The sequence below is a fragment of the Ooceraea biroi genome, chromosome 3, assembly GCF_003672135.1.
Source record: "Ooceraea biroi isolate clonal line C1 chromosome 3, Obir_v5.4, whole genome shotgun sequence".
Lineage (NCBI taxonomy): Eukaryota > Metazoa > Arthropoda > Insecta > Hymenoptera > Formicidae > Ooceraea > Ooceraea biroi.
The window spans coordinates 5,003,866-5,020,008 of record NC_039508.1 but is presented as its reverse complement, the minus strand read 5'-3'; the positions used below and the strand labels follow the sequence as shown (position 1 = coordinate 5,020,008).

At 50.1% G+C, this 16,143-nt stretch overlaps 1 protein-coding gene across 1 annotated transcript in view; it reads right to left on the bottom strand.

The window, feature by feature from the left end:
- The window catches only part of LOC105288120 (protein turtle), a 227,363-nt gene that overhangs the window by 88,431 nt on the left and 122,789 nt on the right, over nt 1-16,143 (bottom strand). The window contains exon 4 of the mRNA XM_026968303.1: nt 7,933-7,975. The gene's annotated coding sequence lies outside the window, so the exon portion shown is untranslated. The remainder of the gene's footprint in view (nt 1-7,932; nt 7,976-16,143) is intronic.

Sequence of the window (16,143 nt, the reverse complement as noted above, 5' to 3'; positions counted from 1 at the left end):
CGGCGAACCACGATTCGTCATCGTTGTCGTGATTTCTCTGTTCGTTTCCCGGAAGTGCGCCGCGAACGTCTCTCATCGGTACTTCTGATTACGTGCTTCGCAAAAATTATTGTGACCTCCCCCCTCCCCCAGTTGGAGGTAGTACAAGTCAGCGGGGGAGCCAACAAGCGCGCGGAATGGCCAGAAACAATAACCCGGCCAGGGTCGCAGATTCAATTACAAGAAATCGCCGAACTTCCACCCCGTGCTCCCGGGGCTCCTTCGTTCGCGCCCTACCCCTTGCCACCCTTGCCACCCTTGCCCAGCCCTTCTCCAACCCCTTAACCTAATTCCAGTTAGGTTTTGCTGGTCGACCGAGCCGGCTGCTGTCGAGTGAAGACTAATGTTTGTCTAACTGGTCGTTTCCCCGCAACACTGACTCATTTTCGGCGAGAACGAGTCTCGGGGGAATTTTTCCGGCTAGATTTGCGACGCGTGCTTCTACCTGCTTGCATCGACAGAAAATTAACTTCGGCCAGCTCAGCGAATATGGTCGGTCATCTCGTCTCGCGTCGTAAAAAACCCGAATTACCGTGCTCGCCGAACGCGCAATTGGCGTCTCGCATACATACACACATATGCGCGTACACGCACGCATACATGCATTCACATACACGACGAATTGTTTGATATCTCTTATAATAATGAACAAGATGCTTTTAGTACAACCTAGCCCGTGGATTATCCTCGAGATTTATTGCAACTTTGAGCCCGTGCCGCGTCGTAAAGGAGCTATCGGATAATCAGGATCTCGTGCGGCAGGGTGCACGATGCCAGCGCGCGCACCATCGTCGAATAGTAACATCGTGCACCCCGGTAATCTCCGGAATGAGGGCTGCATTTAATGGGCCTGTAAATAACCGGACGCTGGAAAAATCGGCGCACGGTACATAAATTACTGCACAAGTCGGTGTCCCCGGAGTTTGTAAATTATACCCCGATACCTCCGAACACCCCCGAGCCTACTCCGCGCGCGATCGGCTTCGTGGGGCACCGAACCGTAAACCGGCTCCTCCGAACAATTTCTTGGCTCGGTTGCATCGGAGCGCTAGAGTAAAATCGCGGTCGAGAGATCGCCCGCGGCGCCACTTCGTCAATCCCGATCGAAGATCGCGCGCGCAGTATCTCTTTCAGAGATTCGTGTCGAAGGAGGATCTCGTGCAAACTCACGAAGAAAGTTTTTAATTAACGCTTTTTCAGAAGAATGGAAAAATTGGCCGACCAAACATGAGAATGATTATATAAAGTCAATGACTGGGGAGAGTAATTTATCCGCCCCTGGGCATAACTACCCTGTCAATATTTGTTATCCCGCTCGTGATTCATTTCAATAAAGAGCCTTTTTTCGAGCGTCTGTTTGCGTTACACGATTTTCCAACGTGCTCGCGCGGGTAGAATCGTATGAAATAGATTTTCACGGATGCGCATATTGTTTAAATATCATTTGTTTTAAAGCAGCGAGCGGTATCATCAATGCATTCCGTTGTCTCTTACGATAACTTCGTTATGAGAAATTAGTTTTTATTTTATGTTTACTCTTTGCCTCAAGAGTTTCATACACATGCAATATCTTCGCGACAATTAGACGAAATATTTATTCATCGGCGCGTGGGATGTATGCGACTTTTTGTATTTTTGTAATTTGTATTTTTGTGCCAGAGAATTTTTCCGTAATTGCCGCCGCGTAAAAAACACATTTCGCGTATGCGCGCGATATTTGCAAGGCTTCCTAGCAGCGCGACGAAATGTTTATTCGCTGCGAACGATTTTCACCGCGATCGTTACCGGAGGAAGCGATTGTAACGCTGTCAGAGATCGCGATTGGATCGCAGCTACGTCGAAACACAAATCAATCCAAAATCCATCAGCTGCCAGCTGGCGAAGGTTGCTTGCGTGCGTGATGCACGCACACACCTCCGAATTCCTATCAAAGCTGCTAAATTTGAGGCCAGACAGCGCAATCTCGTGATGCGCGAAACTTTGATGCCGTTCATGCTCGCGTCAAACGGAATATCCGGATTTCAATGTCGCTGTTAACATCCTCCAATTCCAAGACCGACCCTTTATTATTTAGTTTCTTTGACGTTTCTCGCGCGAACCAATAATAGACGTAACCTCAAAATAAATAAAAGATTATCTCGGATTTTTAAACACTTTGTATTTCATGAGAAGTACATCATACTGCTTAATTCGTGCTTCCAATCTTCACTGTTCTGCTGTTCGCTGTTTCGATGGAGCGTAAATGATTAGGCTCTTTGCGATTATCGCTCGAGCATTTCGCGATCAAAGGGGATGCTGTTCTCAGAGCCCTTCGCTGAGGATCATCTGTAGGGATCGGCATGTGCAGTCAAGCAACTTCTACGCGCGCGTAATTAGTACTAATTACTCGCAAGCTGCTGGGTCGTATGGACCTCATCGGCCGTAGACGCATATAACGGACTTATCCTCTCTCTCTCTCTCTCTAGCTCTATCTTTCACGCGCCCTTCTCGCCCGCCCTTCGTGTCGTAGACACGGACCTAACCTGCGCGACCCAACCGCGTTGCAACTTGCATCCAGCATGGAACGAGGCCATGTGCACTATCGGGCCAGACAGTGACGGCGAAGCGCGAGGGTAGATACGAGCGCGCGAGGAGCCGAGGGGGACGGTACACGAGCCGAGGTCGAGGAAGCCGATGCCCACCCTCTCTCGCCTCCCTGCGGCCGCCCTTTCCGAACAAGGTTACTCCTGGAGTCGCGTCGCCGGAAGCGGAAAGAAAAAGAAAGAAAAAAGAAAAAAGCAGACGGAGGAAAGAGAATCGACTGCTGATGCCGGGAGCTTACCGGGAGCCTGCTAAATCCGGACCCTGAATTCCTCTCGCACTCTGCTGTGTTTCTCTCTCTCGCTCTCTCTTTCTCTTTCTCGCTGTCTCTTTCCCGCTGGGGTGTGGTTCCTTCGCGTACGGGCGGGGCCAGGATCACCCCACGGGATTAAGGACTTTGGACTTGGCCGGATTCGGGAAGCTCGCACCCTTCTCCGTATGCGTCCCTCGCGGTGTCTGTCTGCCTGTGCGTGTCTGCACGTTTGTGTCCTGCGTGTACAGGCCGCGGCAGGATGCGTCTCGCGATAGTAAGATCGACGATGAAGGACGACAGAATGGGGGTGTCAGAAGCGTGTGTGCGTGTGTGCGTCTCTCTTTTCACCCTTTTCTCGCGTGTACGTGTGTACGTCTCTATCCGTGTGTGCGCGCGCGGCTGAATCTGTATCAGAACGAACGCGCAACGTGTGACGGTAGAACGCAATGATGGTGGATGGTAGAATGTATCTGGCGTTGGTGATCAGGACCGATGGGGTATACGTGTGCGTGTGTAGGCGCGCGCGCGTGTACGTGCCTCGTGTGTATGTGTGTACGTGTACGTGAAGGTACGTGGAAGAGAAGTGGAGCAGGATGAGGGGGATCGGCCTAAAGACGAGGTCCTCCCTTCGCTAGGACATTGTTATTCCTAGTGACGCGTCGCGACGAAACCCAGCCGCTGCCAGCTCGATCCGCCCGCGGCAGCCACCCCCGCCTATCTTCAGCAACGTCGGCGTTTCCCGGTTAGGATCTGCGAGAGCTCACACCAGAAGGATCCCTCGTCGCTCTGCTTCACCTCTTGTCTCAGTCACGTGTCTGGTGGTCGCGGCGCGACATCGTGCACCAAGAGTCGTCGGCGAGTATCACGACCTCCTCTCGTTCGGCATCGATTCACCTGGCGTGTACGCCAGCACCACGCCGAAACTACTCTCGGTACACTCGGCGTCCGTTCCGAGAAAAAGCGCGCGCGTACACCGACGACGATGACGAGGATTAGAGTCAGCTCACTGTATGGATTTTCGGAGGAGCATGTAAATAACCCACAGAGACGACGAATCTCGAGACTCGCGACCTTCAGTCTCGACCTTCGCGATCGATGACGGCGCGGGCGAGCCGACCGAACGTGTGTCGCTTACCACCGACGTGGTGGATCACCGACGGTGTATCGTCGATGATCGCCGTGAATCCGCCGTGCTGTTTTGCCACTCGCGTCACTGCTGTCTGAATCGCATGTACTCGACCGACGCGTACGTCAATACGCTCGCGCGTAACTCAACGGAAGAGAGACGGAGAAACGGTCACTGTTGCACCGCAATTCGACACTTTCCGATTATTCACCAGGAGCCAGGCGGTTTTCGCGTTTCCCGAATTGTCTGCTCGCGCTGGTCGTCGGCGGTAATCAGTGTTGGGGTGCGCGGAAGGAGCGCGAGGAGCGAAACAGCGCGTTCTCTCGCGATCTCGTTCGGGTCGATCTGGACGCGACGAGCGGCGCGGCTACGAGAAGCGGTGCGGACGCGCGCGATTCTCACCAGATCGCTCGTCGCCGCCGATCGCGGAACCCTGAGGAACGCGTAACCCGCCGCGAGGGAGTACACCGAGGTACCGCTTGCCTGGCGATGCTGCGCGGCGCCATGACAGCGTTGGCTTTCTCCACCAGCGTCCCCACCTACCTAAACAACCCCCACTGTTCGCCGCGCCTTCCTACCCTCATGCCGTCAGCGACCCCCTGCCTCTCGCATCTACCTCGCACTCGCCGATACCGACGCTGCTACCGCGACGACGTACCCCTCGCTACCCCTCGTTCCGTTTTAACCCTCCGCGCCTCCACAACCCCCTGCCGTCCCCCACAGCCGACCATCCTGACTCGGCCCCACCAACGCAATATTGATCGGGCGGAAGGGCGGCATCCAGGAGCGTAAGGATTTACCCAGAGCACCCCGAGGCGATCCTCTCTCGCTTCGTCTTAGAAGCTTCTCTTTTTTTTGGCTTTTCTTCCGCGGCTTTTTCAGCTCGTTCTACGTACGAACCACTTTTCAGAGTGTTTTTTCCGTGCGGCATGCTCTTTGCTTAATATTTTTCCTTCCTCGAGGGTACTTTCTAGTCTTCTGGTGAGAGGAGACCGTAGGAGTCGCGAAGGCGCGGGGATACATATCTCGGAAGTTGCACGTGGAGCGCGCTGCATGCGGCTAAAATCCGACAGTTTCGTAGTTCACGCATCTGCGAAACGAAGCTGCAGCTTCGGTGGATTTCTCATGGTTCATCCTCTCCAATTCCCCGTTTTCGTTTCAATTGCGATTGGCTGGACGTTAAGTAACGCTCGGCCGTAAGAACGACCAACGAGTTGGACATTGAGCAATTTCACGGTAAATAGGATTTCACGGGAGAGTCGGTCGATTTCGGCAGAATTCACACTGCGTTCGCGGATACGAAAATTTCAAGGCGAGAAGCGATTTTGATCATACGTTTGTGTCTTGATTAGTTAATCTCGAGCTAATTACTTGAAAGCCACGGCGGAGCCACGGTCAGTTTCAAATGACTTTGCCAGCGTTGATAACTTCATTTCGATTTACGGCAATTTGGGCACGAAGGAACTCGTTACGGAGTTCAGTTTGCTTAGGCTGCCACGAATAGAGGCACTTGAGCATTGTCTTTTAAAACCAACGAGTCGCCGGCGCGGGAGGGAAGCTGTGTTTTGCCCCGCAATGAGACGTTCACTTTTATGGAAACTCGCCCCACTCTATCAGGCATGATTAAACGGCGGAATTAAATCAGTGACTTTCAGTAAACTCATCGACCGTAAAAACGTCGCGTTCTTCTCCCTTCGTCGGCGGATGTATGTACGACGATCAAAATAAGATGATCGGTGGCGTTTGGAGGGGGCGTTCCGCTATATTATCCTCATCGAACGTAACTTGGGTAAGTGACGCGCGCTCAGAACGCGAGACGGAGGGACCAAACATCGTTCTTGCAGACGATGTATCCCAATGTCCGTAGTATCGATTGACCCGCCGAGAATCGGACGCCACGGAACAAAGTGTTCGCGCGCACTATTTTACGTGATTTGCGCTTGCTGACGAACAGCGAGAGATACGGATTTTGCGTTTCCATAACTTCGGCATCCGCAACGCGGCTGCACGTATAACTCGAGAAGTAAACAAACATTTGCATAATTTGCTCGGGCGCGAGTGTACATTATTTTCTCCGACTGCGCCATCGTGGAACATCGAACGGCGAACCGCTGCCGTGGAGCCACCGGGAAATGCGAGTTCGCGCCAAGTGCGGCGCTAAATTTAATTAAGCATGCACGAGAGCCCGCCTGTCGAAAGCCATAGCTGCTTTCTTAATTTATAATATAGCTGCTTTCTTAATTTATTCATCCTCAGCGAGAGGACCAACGTCGGTGGACGTAATTTCGCGAATTTCTCCTCGTGTCCTCCCTCCGCTAGCCTCCCGGACAGTTGCGAGTGTGATAACGTCGTCGCGAGCGCGACATCGTCGTCCCCGCAAATAGAAGGGTGTAAAATTTTTATATGGCCGCGCGCGGGCTTTAATTTCGTGTTTACGCTCCGTTTATATCGGCCGCGCAGACGGTATTTCTGTCAAACAACGTTCGTTTTTAATTCGGCGTACGTCTTTTTAGTGGCAGATTTAATTGCGCGCGCGCGTATATTCGCTGTCGAGCGTCGTGGAGCGGACGGTTGGACGGCGAAACACACGTATTAGAATTAATATGCATGTGCGACGGACCGTAGGCGAGCACGAGCAATTAATAACGCGGCTACGTACATCGTGCACGTTTACGTGCAATCAAAGGAGCCATTAAACGAGATTTTGCGATTCGTTTTCGCAAAAACTATTAGTTCGTTTTTTCACGAGGCCATCACTCGAAGCAATAGTTTTGCGCGGTCTCGTACGATGACATAAAAATGCGAACTCTCTCGGAGCTCGCTTTCACGCGTGCGTGTCTATTTATTTCAAGAAAGGTACAATTTTAATCTTGCCGGGCGGAGATTGAAAATATCCGCACAGAATATATATACAAAAAATAAAAGAATCATTGTTAATAGCGAAAAAATTTCATTTTACGGTCGACGCAAATTTGCATATCACAATTATCGCGTCAAAAGCTCTTCGAATTACTGGAAAACGTTCTTGTCGTATTTTCATGCGGCATGCCTTGCGTTGGTGGATGAGACGGCGAATGTATTGCACGTTGCGTCGCACGTGCGCATAAATGTTGTTGCATATTCCGCACACGAGATAAATCGCGCCGCGTGACAAGGGAATGCAAAAACTTTCGCTGTCCCGACGCTCTCGATACAAAAGGGACGATGCTGTCGACGTCGGCTCGCGTCGGAATTGTTTCGAGCACTTTACAAGAACGACGAACTTTTCGAGGGCTCTGAGAGAGGAGGAGATGCTCCGTGCCATCGCGCTGCCTGTTGTTACCTCGATAAATTTCAAGTACACCCGACTACACGAACGAACGAACAAGGGTGGCGCGCTCGCGAGAAGCAGGGGCGAGAAGCGAGAAGACGACAATCGCGGCTTTTTCCACGCCCGTCATATATTTTTCAAACCTTCAATTAGCGGTGCCACTCGGCGTTGCTCCGATTGCCCTACTGAAGCGATCTTCAAACCGAAGTCCGAACAAAAGCCGACAGGACTGATCGGGAATATCGTAAAGTTTCGAGAACACTCGCAGCGCACAAGCCCGAGCACTTTTGCATGCTGCGTCCACGCGAATCACGGGAGCTGGCGAGCTTCTGAATTACTTTTGATGCAGAATGTATTGGCACAGGTGAGCGAAGAATTTAATACATATGTTTCACGCATATTTTCCGATATGATAAAATAGAATTGTATCCATACGTGAAATAACACGAATATAGAATTGAATAATCGTGTCATTCTCCCCGTGGCGAGTGGCCGTTGCTTAAAATTGTAAATCTCAATTAAAAATCATGCAAGAACTATTTACAAATTGAATCTACGTTAAAGCGATTATCACTCTTTGAGGTCAGTCTTCTGATTATCTCTCTATTATTAACCGAAACTTACCCTCGAAGCGCGCCGAGTCGGATCCTCGTAGCCGCCTCGGGATCTGAAAATAAGAAACAACGGCCGGACTTAGAGACGTGATACCGTGAGAGTCGCGTTAGAACTTTTGCAATTTACAGTCTGGAAAATCCCCGTAAGAGCGATAGCGTGACCAGAGGAAGGGAAAGGGCTACGAACCTGGCGGAAGTAGTCGAGCACAAAGGCAAGGGTGCACGACGGTACGCCGAGAGAAAGAAGGTGAGAACACGTCCGCGAGGAAGTGCAGGAGGAGAACGAGGGGAAAGCAGAGAAAGCGTCGGCCGGCGCGAGAGTTCCCGAGCTCTCTCTTCGATTCGACAATCTGGTTATACCGAGGCTTAATCGAAAAAGGTCGCCGACTTCATCCCATCTTTTGCGATCGAGGGGAGATTGGAGAGTAGAAGGCGAATGGATAATCTGCAGTCGACGGCGTAATCGACCTTAGTAGTCGATCGACAGCACGGGACGCCGTTACCCTAATTTATGGGGCGAATGATCTCGCCAGAGTAGACGACGAGACGTATAGGAACTTGAGGACACGCGTGAGTTGTGCAAGCTTGACTCGCCGGAACCGGAATCTTTCGTAAATTTCAATCTGAAGTATTATTTTTCAGCACGAATCTCTCCAGCCAGCCGAGACCTCGAAAAACTTTGAAACCTTTATGTAACTCTTGCTTCATGTGGTTTGCGTGGACGTATGGTGAACGCTTTTGAGATCCGTTTGTAGACAGCTTTTTGATGGCACAAAAAAGCTCTCGAATTCGTGAATTCAGCAGAACACAACCAGCTCGCAAAAGTTGCGATATCAATTTTTTGGAGACTGCTAGGCAAATGTGAATGCATGCATTGTGTACATCAGCATTGATCGAGAATGAGAGATTCTTGGATGTATGAAAAAACCGATGCCTCGATGGCATATTCCGGGGGCATAAACGCGCATTAGCGGCATTTCTTTTGGCGAGGTGGAGTGTGCGTAGGTAAGAGAAAGATAGCAGGAACGGTCGATATACTTGTCACGGCCAGACTATTCAGTCGTTAGAAGGGAAAAAAGCGGGGAACGAGCGGGACTGCGGGAGCGGAGCTCTGGATATTCAGACGAAAACCGTGTCGAGAAGGGATAGACTCGCAGCAAGAGCGGAAAATGGAGGAGCTGAAAGGTGGAACTCTTGCCTCTCATTCGCTCTCTTTTTTCGTTCGCTTTTTGTCGCGAGCTCGGTTTTCCCGATGTAACGTACGTATTTTATTACTATAAAAATGTCGAGATATCGCCTGCGTGTCCTCGGGCATTAATGTATATCTTCGGCAGAGAGAGAGAGATTCTGTCGCTCCGAACAGCCGATAATAAAATAATTCACGTCGCCGACATTCGCGAGTATCGATCTGTTTAGAGAGGAGAACTCGGTCACGAAGGTCCGTAAATCGCGCCGTCATAGATTATTCGGCCGGAATCGCCCGTTGCATTTCGCGGAATATTCGCTCGGTGGAAATAAATGAAACGCGGGGCGCGCAACACAGCCCAGGCGCGCCGGTTCCGTCGTCCGGGAAGCGCGTTTCCGGCAGGGAAATGCTAACCGTAAATTGTTAAATAGCTGCACTTAACGAACCTGCCAGGCGCACATAAAGAAAACCAATATATTTTACGGGCCCGTAAAATTCGCGCGCGAGTTTGTTAGTGCGCAAGTGCCGCCGCGTGAAATCCGTCGTACATGCGGATGATTCGCCGCTGCCACCAAAAGTATCAACGCCTCTCTGAAATTCTATTTGTTGTTAAATGTCCCGTGCAAGCTGTGCCATATGACGGTATACCATGGTCTACGATTGCGCGAGCAACGTGCGCATTCTGTATTCCATTTATTTTTTGTACTTGACACAATTTTCGTATAAATTTATTATCAATATATTAGATACGATAATTTTTAATTAAGGAGAGAACTCGTTAACAAATTACCAACGAGTAAAATTCATCAAAGTTTCATCCGGCAAATCCGAACTCAAATTAACCGTAAAATATGTTGTTGAAAAAAGCAACATGAATCAGTCCGAATCATTTCGCATAAAAAAAGCGACAAAACTCATGAATTCCGCGGAAAATTTACGATAATCGTAAAAAATTCACGCGACTGATGAATAATAAATTATTAAATTTTACAGTAGCAACGAGACCGCCGAGTAGTTCTTCGAGCCAAGTCGCGATATTCGAGCAAGAGCGAAGTTCGCAACTGAGGAGAAGCGAACCAAGTTTCACGCGACATTGTTAAAAATAGTTCCATCGGAACGCTAATACGATTGCAAATGTTTGGAATAGCTTGCATAGTTTATCATAAATGTCACGTCTGTATTTTATAAATGCGTTTGCGAGTCGGGCCGGGCGAGCCCGTGGACGTGACTTTAGTTCAGAATTCCGCCAACTCCATCCAACTCTCATTTGCACCCAGAGTACACTGAAACTGCAACGAGGCGCGGCCGCTTTCTTTTGAAATTCATGCCGGTGCCAAGTTAATCGAACGCGAGCCGCGCGACGCGCTGGCTATTAAACTTTATAAGATTGCCACTTGCGCGACGCTCGCCGAGGCGAGGGCTCGGTGTCCGCTCGTGATTCCAGCGAGAATTGACAAGCTATTCGTTGATCCATCTCACGTAACGTTTCCATTTTCCGCGGGAAATCCGGGGAAACGTCGCATTTGACTCCGACCTAAGCCCATTAGAAATAAACAGATTTCGCCGCTGGTTTCGTTCCCTCATCATTAATCCACCCTCGACGCTTCTGTCTCGTAATCCGTAGCAGCGCCTAGCGAGGGACTCTCGTTTGCATCCGGTCCCTTCTACTGTCAACATGATCCTCTAACTCCACTGGTTCTTTCATCCGTTCCCTCGCACTTCTCCCGACCACCCTCTACGTGATGTCCATGGATGGGCGAAAAAGAGAAACCACCCTCTTCTCAGGCTACCGTCTCTCGGCTATTCACCCTCAGTGCGACACGCCGAAATTGGCCTAAGCTTCTAGGCGGAAGAGAAACTCGAAGGATGATAGTGATCTGTCTCAGGGGCGTAATGCCTTCCGAATCGACGTGGAATCTAGGAAACTGCAGATCCAAATCTAATCGTCCGCTCGCCCGTCCCCTGAGGAATGTCTCCGAGGAGTTACAAGACTCGTCTCGACAACTTCCGGATCTCTGTACCTCTCTCCCTTTATTACCCGCAGGTCCATCCTTCCTTGGCAGCCTTGCTATCGCTCGTCATGACTCGCACGGTTCCATTTGGGATTTTCCATGTGGGACCAAGCGGTTATTCTGGAAACCCGAAAATCTGATCGATGAGAGAGAGTATGATAACGGGGTGACAATCGAATAACGATCAGCGTTCAATATGCGACGCGTCGCTATTGATATTGTTTCTGTCCACACGCGGATAACGATGATGAGGTATGAACGGTATTCCTTTTGCACGGAGATTCGGATCGCTGTGCTCGGTGTGCTCGAAAGTTGGTGTCGTCATGTGATGTCGTCGGTATCGACAGAATCCGGGGTCAGTTCTAACTTTAGCGCGACGCGGAGTGTGTGACGTTGCGTCGCTGATGGTGCGGGCGCGTCAGAACAAGCCGTCGTCCCCGTGCCTCCGTCGTGCACGCTTATGGACTCAGGGGACTCTAATTTTAGATAAATCCATTCGCCAGCCAATATCAATCTAAACTCATCCGCCGTGTAAAGGGATCCGCGCGGCCACGGCACGGCGAGGTGGAGTGATCCCGTCTACTTGAAGCTGCCGCACACATGGGAACACTCACAAGCGCGCGCACGCTTCGTGTTTGCACCGATGATCTTCATGCGAAGGGTTGGTTAGGAACATCGAATCGTCCGGCAGAAAATCGATGTCTCTCACCCTCGGCACTAAGCACCCTGGTACCGAGAGCACGCCGAAGGTCCGCGAAGTTCGGAAGTAGGTATAGGAGGTGTAGATAGATAGACAGCTAGATACGTATGTGGATATGTATTACCGTGCATGTGCATGGAGGCCGCGTGCGTACGTAATTTCATTCGGTAATCACCGTGGCCGCATAAACAGGTGGTCGGAATTCGCGGACCGAAGTTCGGATTAAAATCGATTAGCTCGCGCGCTGCGCAAGTAGCTTTGCATGTGTGCACGTTGCATCGTCAGCATCTGTCGTTGGGTAATCACGCTAATCTCGCGCGCGCGTTCCGTCCCGGCTGAATTTATCTCGCAGCACGCATCGCACAGCTGAATTGCGCGGTGAACCCATCTGACCCGCGAAGAGCAGTTTCGAGCTGATCAGAGCGGGAAGAGGGTGTGGCGCACTTTCAACTTGAGGCAAAAACGTATTCGCAGGTTTTTTAGTTTTTTTCTACGTTTTTTGTGTTAAACAGCAGCATCGTTCCTGCCTAGATACCGTCGAGGCGTAATCTAATTTCTCCTAACGGCGTTTTGCGATCGTCTTGACGTCGGATTGGCAACCTTCCCGCATCGAGCTTTAAGGAAATATTGCGAGGGTGGGAAGTCGCAGACTCGTGCCTTAAATGAGCGATTCAACCCGGCGCTTACCCGGGGCGAAGAGGGGGCGACGAAGCATCGTTCGGACTCGGCTAGAGCATTGAGATGCAAATGGACGGCTCGTTCCAGCAGCTACATACTTGTCTCGCTGTTCATGCACGGATGGAGGGTTGGGGTTGGTCGGACGTGCGTCTGGCTGCTTGTCTCGTGTGCGACTGAGCAAGAGCACGTTCACCGCGCAGACCTGAAGCGCAGCACGGCCGAGTACATGCACGAGACTGCATCGTGATATATCTAATGCATTATCGCGCGAACGAACACACGAATTATGCGTCGGTTGTTAATAAACAGCATTTTGACATCTGACGACTGCGATACCGGATACTGCGCGGAAGAGAGAGAGAGAGAGAGAGAGAGAGAGGGAGGGAGAGAGATAAGCGGGTTCAATCATTGCGCAATTAGCATCATCCATTTATGATGTATTTTATTACAGCTGCCGGCTGCCCATTAATTAATGATTATCCACTGTTCTTCCCGCACCGACTGCGATGCGAATGAAAACCGACACGATCGCGGTCAATCTGTTAACATCGATAATATATAATTACGTCTATCATCCCGCGAGCGGACGTGAATGCACATTCGCTCTTTATCCTGGCGGAACTCCGTGCCCGCAATCTACCGGGTGTATATATCGCCGATCCGGGCTCTCGTATCCCTTTCATTTATTTGCCCATTTGTCGGTCGGGCGACATAGGGCGACATTGTACACGGGCTGTCACGTAAGGGAGACGACGTCGCCGGCCGACCTCGGGATGATTGCTGATCGAATTACCGACGGACCGGTGGACCGACGAAGGATTCCTCGGATTCCGTAAGACCGGAAATTTAATTCCGAAGTCTGCCACAAAGGACGGCCGGCCAGTAGGATTAACGAATTCGACAAGAGAATTCCCCTCTGGATTCTGCCGCAAACTCACCCCTGTGGTACCTCCGCTTCTTGTCGTTCCTTTTCTCTTCCCTTTTATATCCGTGCAATCACCGGATGGAAGACGCGATTTGTCGATTCTCGGGAAGCACGAGGAGACTGTAGACGTGGTCGTCGGCTACTTAACTCGGTTAATTATGGACTAATGGAAGCGAAAGTTCCCTCAACAAACGAACTTGCGGTGACACAGAGGGAGGATGAATTCAAGCCATTACGATCGAGAATTCGGTCGGTCGGCCGCGTTCGAATCTTTATGAAATGCTTTTTAGGGGATCAGCTTTCGATTTGAGGAGTACGCCTTGACGAATTTTCAATGAAAGATGCAAGGTGCGAGGTGCAACCCTTCAGCGAAATCTCATGATGAAGAAGCTCGTGGGACCGAAGAGTCATGTCAGAAGTCAACAATGATCAGAGACGGGCGACAGGGAGAGAGGATTAAGTGGATGAAGATGAGAAGTCGAAAGAGAACACGGCGGTCCAAGAACGAGAGAGAATTTGTTCTTCCCTCGCTCCTTCCCCCCCCCCCCCAACTCCATGCATCGGAATTTCGTAGTATTAATTTATCTTCGTCCATTTAGCTCCTATCGCGGGCCTCGGAGCCCACGGAGGTCCATCGATCAATGTGTCCGATGTATGATGTGCCTTTCAGGTACTTCATCCCTTTTAACGCACGTCGGGGTGCTCGGAACACTCTCCGTCTCTCTCTCTCTCTCTTTGTCTCTCTCTTTCTGTCTGTCTGTCTGTCTGTCTGTCTCTCTCTGTCTCTGTCTGTCTGTTTGTCTGTCTGTCTGTCTCTCTCTGTCTCTCTCTCTCTCTCTCTCTCTTTCTCATTCTCTTGTAAGCATCCATGTAGCTCTCGCTGCGCTCGGAGTCAGTGCAGCGGAGTCAACGCATTCCTCTTTGCGTTCCTTCTCATTCCGCAGCATAAGTTACGGCCCCTTATCCAACCACGCTTTACTGCGGCAGTAAATATTCTCTTGCAACCAATTTCCATTTGCACGTATTCTCACCCTTCGGGCCGGCCGGTTCGCGACCGCACGCTGCCTCATCCCTTATCCGGTCCGCGCCCCTGTGCGTCGTCCTTTTTCCTGCTCCCACGCGAGTTCTGACATAATGCGGATGCAGAGGGTGGGCGCGGCGAAATTAAAAGGGTTTCGGGGTTGGTTTCGGAGAGTTTCAGCGGCCGACTGAAAAACACGTCGGAGGAAAAACGCGAAACGCGCGCTGTGCGACGATGATGGCGTTGTTCCAAAATACAATGAATATGAAACACACAGAAGAGTAAAGGGGTGGTGTGCACACGCGCATGCGTGCGCGCACTCGTAAACGCGGAGTGACTAAGTCAGCCGGCCGTTTTCGATAACTCGTCAAGATCCCGCAACATTGTGGGAGCCGACAAAGAACAAGGACAGCCCGTCGATTTTTATTCCTTGATAAATTTTATCTCGCCGTTACGTTCATCGCCATAAATGTCCCGAGAGCGGTTTTACTTCTCGGTGCCTGTACATTTCCTTCTTCTTTTCCACCCCTTGCTCCTCGTTGTTGGTTATCCGCGATTTTTCACACCGGCGCGGAATCATTCTCGCGTTTCGATCCGGCGCCGTCTATTTATGTTTCTTCTAGCACCGCTGCATAAGTTATGACTCGCCACCCTCGCGCAGTAAATATTCCTTTCTGCCTCCGTCATGCAGCCAATTTCCATTTGCGAATACTCTCGGTTGCAGAGATCCTTTTTTCCCTCATCCTTTCAGCTGAGCGAAGCGAGACAAGAATCGCGTATGACGAATACGAAGAGCCCGTATCGTGACACGCGGCATTTATTTATTTATAATCTGGGGCGGCGCGAATTCCTCTTATTTTGCATATATTCGTGTAAAATGTATGCTGATGCAGGAATAATACATTAATATGAGAGAGAGAGAGAGAGAGAGAGGGAGGGAGGGAGAGAAAGGAGAATAAATATTACTTTAATTATATATACTCTTCGTTTGGACGATTGTACATTTACACACACGACCGGATGAATATGTTCAAACATCCCGAATAAATCTTGAAAAAAATTACGCAGGAAAAAAGTCCTTGCTTTTTCACAATGTTATTCAATTCCGGAGTTAACGTTTTCTGATTTATTGGAGCGTAACGACGGGAATTTATTTGCCACGTTCGCTAAAATGTGTGTGATGTATATTGTTCAACTCGGCTATTTGAAAGTCAAAAATACAGCTTAGATATTATCGAGAGTAACGGATTATTAATGTTGCGCTGAAAAATACGATGTTTCCATCATTTTATAATATAAAACACTTGCTGAACTTCGTTACGGTTCTTGCGAGAGTCCTCGTTCATACGCGAGTCGATGTCTTCGCCAGAATGTGTCGACGTTGAAAGTCTTCGAGCGCGAGTCGCACTGATAATGGCATCTGTTCTCCAGCCCGAAGCCGGAACTTCATGGATGACTGTTAAAGCGAGCATTACTCATACGTAGTCTTTGGCACAGAAAAGAAAAAAAAGAAGGAAGAAGTTAAATGAAAAACGAATACATATTTGTTGTCCAGAAATTTGGTTAGACACGGATAATCTTCCTTTTCTTTTTTTTTAGTCACAATTTATGTCCTGGGTAAGTACTTTAATCTTTTTTCTGGCGTGAAATGGGATACTGGATTTGTACGCGTCACCTTTCGAGGAGGAACGTCAGGAAG